At 35.0% G+C, this 4,986-nt stretch overlaps 1 pseudogene; it reads right to left on the bottom strand.

Moving 5' to 3' along the window:
• Positions 1-3,544: 3,544 nt before the first annotated feature.
• LOC114386213 lies at positions 3,545-3,885 on the bottom strand (annotated as a pseudogene).
• Between the last annotated feature and the right edge of the window lie 1,101 nt (positions 3,886-4,986).

Raw genomic sequence — 4,986 nt, 5'->3', positions numbered from 1 at the left:
GAGATGAGTTTGTGAGTTTGTGAGTGATTATGAGATCCTAGAGGTGAAGGAGACATCCTCACCACTTGTGTTTTTGCAGTCTTTCATCTTGTTCTTCTCTTTGTTGTAAAGGAGGTTTCTGGACTATGGAAAGCTAAATCCTTTGTTGGATCTTCCCTGTAGGTACCTGATGTAAATATATTTCTATCTATGTAATGATGTTTTGTGTGTTCTCTATGCTATCTGCTTTTCATTCCAGTGTGCTTTTACCTTGATCACGTAGATGCATGCTTTGTTAGGGTCATTCAACAGTGGAAACTGGTCTGATTCTAAAGTCCTTGATAGTACGGAACTAAATTGTTGTGCTATCACAAGGAATCGGGGTACAAGAACTTAGTTGTGTATGTGTGTCTTAATGCGGTCTTGGTTGAGTTTAGTCTTACAAGAGGAATCTGCGGACGAGGCTTGATCAGGACTAGGCTAGGCTATCATGAGGAGTCGGGGTCTAGCAGTCTAGGAGACAACATAGGAACGCATGAGCATTATTAAATAGAGAACATCCTTTTTAGCATCAAGAACCTATGAGGAAGACCAACACATTCTCTACCTGTTTTTACACAGTATTTGTCTTGCGTGATTTTCTTTCTTTTTGCCTAGATAGTTTAAATACTTGTTCATAACCACAATCATATTTTCATACTAGACGCCTATTTATCGAAATAGCTTGCCAGATAACACAAGTTCCCTGAGAGTTCGATACTTGGTTCTTACCGTTTTATACTACTTGTGCGATTCGGTACACTTTTCGGTAGCGAACATTGCACAGACACAAAACTTTAGCCTCGTTGTTTTTACCAGAAACTTAATAAGGGTCTAACAAAGACTTCTCTAATGTGAGACACACTTAGTGCTCACCAACAATCCTTTAACATTGTTCAATACAATGTTTACTATGATACAATGCTTAATTAAATGGTATAATTTTATTGTTATTATTATTATTTATTTTTCTTTTGCACAAAATATATGTTAGAAGAGTTCTGTTACTATAGACTTGAATTGAAAACTGGATCTAGATGGGATTGTGAACTAAATTGTATCTCATGTTGAACAACAATTTGTGAATATAGTAGTGCACTTCATTACAGGTTTTACGAGCTTAAAAAAATTCATGGAATTGAGGATGAAAGCCCTTGAATTGGACCTACTATCCCACAAACAGTCACCTGTGGATTATTGTGTATGGACTATGGATGTTAAGTTTGTGCATTGACTTATTTTTCTGACCTTGCAATAGCTTTAATTTTCATATATTGATTAAGGCACCTATTACTCTGAATTATGTTGAAGCATCCATGGGTGAGGAGCCATTATTGACGAAGAAGATACCACCAACAACTACAGGTGAATATCAATACTACTCTATTGATGTAATCTTCAGTCTGCCAAGATTTAAAAAACCCTTATGATTAGCTTGTTTTTCTCAGCTTGGTAATTTGAAATTTCTCTACGAAAGCTTTTTTAAGCTGAATTTTCTCAACTACAGGTTTTTTTTTTATTGAGAATCAGATGTCTTATTTAGTATGATGATTGCTTGACTCAAAATTTATAAAGTGGGAAGCAGAAACTCCAAAGAGTCATAAAAAATTCATTCTAATCTACATTGATTGTCTTAGAATTTTCAAATTGATGTTGGAAAAATGAACTAATAACAAAAAATTCTTGTGAAAAATGAAGGAGGTGGGTTATAGTACATTTTTGTAAGTAAAGGAACTATGCAGTCAGCATCATCATTTGTGAGTATGAGGGGACCTACCACTTGTTGTGGGTGGGAATTAGTTGGTGCATAGTGGGTGGCAGAATGAGTTACTAAGAGGGAACCTAACTACCGCTTGTTGTGGATATGAGGGGAAACAAACTAAAAACAATCAAAAATTAAAAACAAACAAAAAAACTAAACCTAAAAATTTCACTGACAATCTTCATTGTTCAGTACTCCTTCTCATTGTACAGACACAAAAAAAAAGTCAGACAGACAAAATACAAATTAAGTCACCCATGCACTCAACAACAACATAATCAAATCCATGAAAGTTTCATATGTAAACATTCATTAAGCTTTTGAGGAAGACATCGTTTCATGACTTACCTGTACGACGACCTAAGATGTGCTTTCCACGGCAAAAGGGGTTTCAGGGAGAGGGTGCTTCAACGTAGCTACAGTGTTCGAATATGGCCGATTCGTTCACAGCAGCTACACTGGTTCAGGGAGACAAGGGTTACAGCTACAATGGTGAACTGCACGAGCTCACTTTGAGGGACACAATGGTAACAACGTAAGCTAGGGCAGAAGAATGTCGAACGCGCAGCGGCTAAGTGTTTGAAAGTAGTTCAGCACGTATAGGGCCAGGGCATATGGGACGCAATTAAACGGGTGTACGAAGACGGACTTACACAATAACTGTCATTGACTTATTTATCCTAATTACAAAATTGCCACTACCTTACATTCTAAGACGGTTCTTTCTAACCGCCTTAGAATGTGACGTAAAAAACATTATTTCTTCCCCAAATTACAAAATTGACATCGCCTCCTATTCTAAGACGGTCCTTCAAAATCGTCTTAGAAACAACGTTGTAAATGAGCGCTTTTGTAGTAGTGAATGTAGAAGGGCATTGGTAAGGAAACTTGAAAACTTGTTTTTAATTATTTTTTAACAAAATGTCTAGCTAAAATCTTATCCCAAAAAGAAAACACTAAACAACCATTGAATGTGTGAATTAATTGGTTGTTGATTTTTTTTTAATTAGCTTCCAAAATGCAATCAATTAGAATATTTAGAATAGTAATAAAGAATTACAAAATGAAAAATTATTAAATTGGAAAATAAAATATACTCTAATATTCTATCTTAAACAAATGAAATTATCTTCACAAGGAAGATTGTAAAAAAGGGAAATAAAATATTTGTCTAAAAAATAAAAAGAATGTTATTATCTTATTCATAAAAACTATAAAAAAAATAAAATATTTTATAAAAAAATGAAAGAGATAAACTAAATTTGAATAATATCATGTCTATCTATGACCAAAATACCATGTAAAATACTCAGCATAATTTTAAATTACCATTTGAAAAAAATATATTTAAATTTTAAGGACTAAAAAAATTATCCATTTTTTTTAAAAAAAATCTAGTAATTTTAAATTTAAACTAATTTTATGATTTAGATTATCCAAATCTAAATCATTCTTTGCAGTGGCTATCCTAAGGAATGTCATATCTTGAACCCGATAAAAATGCGCTTGTTGAACCATTCTTCTAATTTCAACGGTTGATAATCTTTCTTTGTCATTATTTATAGTAATCTGGTTCTTACTGTCAGTGGTCTTTTCCTCAGCAGACACAGATAGTATGCCATTTTCATCTATGGCAAAGCATATATTCAAACAAACAAAGACCAGAAGGCTTAAAAACCCCAACAAATTGTTATCACTTAGTGTTGTTCTCTCACCCTCATAAACCCTAATCAGGATATTGGATTGGTTATCTTCAACTATAAGTTATACCCATGTCCTCTTTACGGGAATAGTAGTATTCCTAGGAATCACTACAGTCATAAGATATCCTTGTACCAAAACACCGAGAGACAGTGGTGCAACATCCAACAACACAAGTCTGGAACATTCGTAATGCCTCCACACAACAATGCAGCCTGCACAACTGCATCATAAACCACAGCCTCATCAAGGTTGATGCTCTTGCACAAATATTTACCATGGAAAAAGTCTTGCAATAGCTGTTGTACTTTGGGAATCCTAGAAGAGCCACCAACAAGGACAACATCATGCACACTGCTCTTGTCCATCTTAGCATCATTGAAACACCTGTCTACGGTCTCCATATAGGTAGCAAGGAATTTTTCCATGAATCCACCTTCTCTTTCCTCTATTTTTCCAACATATACCACTCAGAAAATTAATTCTTGACATGTACCTCTCTGTAATGGTGGTGAGATGTCGCTATTGGGAACCGACTTCTCTAGGGGTTGGTTTTTTAAAATTAAAAAAAAAATTAGTTAACATTATAATGTAAGGAAGTTAAGAAGTGGGGAATTCAAACTTCCCTACTTTACTTATTTAAAATATTATATTTTATGGAAAATATTTTTTATTGATGTAAGATGTACTGGTGGACATCCTGGAGATATCTGTGCGAATAAGTCAAGTGCAGCTGAATGGACTTGATCAATTATCCAAAAAATATAAGGTACAATGTTTCGATGAGGGAAAACATTGAAGGCATATGACTACAAATCAGTGTGAGTCGGTCAACCCCATGTTCAAAAGCACAAGATATTTCTCGGTATCATTGTTTGTTGAAGAGACATACTTCAAGATCGCTAAACTTTTTGCTATTAAAGGCAACAAACCCAAGCAATGATCAACTCCCCCTTGCAGTATTCCGGTGTCATTCCGATGTCGTCTATGAGGCAATGAATAACGGTCAACAAGAATCAAATACTCATACGGTTAACGTATTCGACAGACACAACCACACTTATTGTAACAGAGACCCAAGTCCCACTTCAAACACCTAGACTACCTGGAAGGTTAAGGTCATCACTACTACAAAAGTGGCATTTCACGGCGCCGTATCTACATCGGTTATTAAAAACCGATGTAGTAAATGATACGGTGACATTTTTGAAAATAAAGCAAAGTTTTTAGAGACAACTACGACGGTTTTTATAAAACCGCCTTTGATGTGAACGTTACGAAGGTGGTTTTATAAAAACCGTCTTTGTTAGTGGACCTAACTACTACGGTTTTTAAAAACTGTCTTTGATGGAATTTATAAAACTTTTAATTATTTTTGTATTTCAATTTTTCCTCTGAATTAATAAAAACAAAATGCAGCCAGCACAGCAATGTACAACTGCAACCCTAGCCTAACGCGAATTGAAGCCCGTTGCAGCTCCGAAGGCCTCTGCAGTCTCTGTCGC

The sequence above is a fragment of the Glycine soja genome, chromosome 15 (assembly GCF_004193775.1).
Source record: "Glycine soja cultivar W05 chromosome 15, ASM419377v2, whole genome shotgun sequence".
Lineage (NCBI taxonomy): Eukaryota > Viridiplantae > Streptophyta > Magnoliopsida > Fabales > Fabaceae > Glycine > Glycine soja.
Note: the sequence above shows the minus strand (reverse complement) of the source record. Positions and strands in the feature narration are given on the sequence as shown.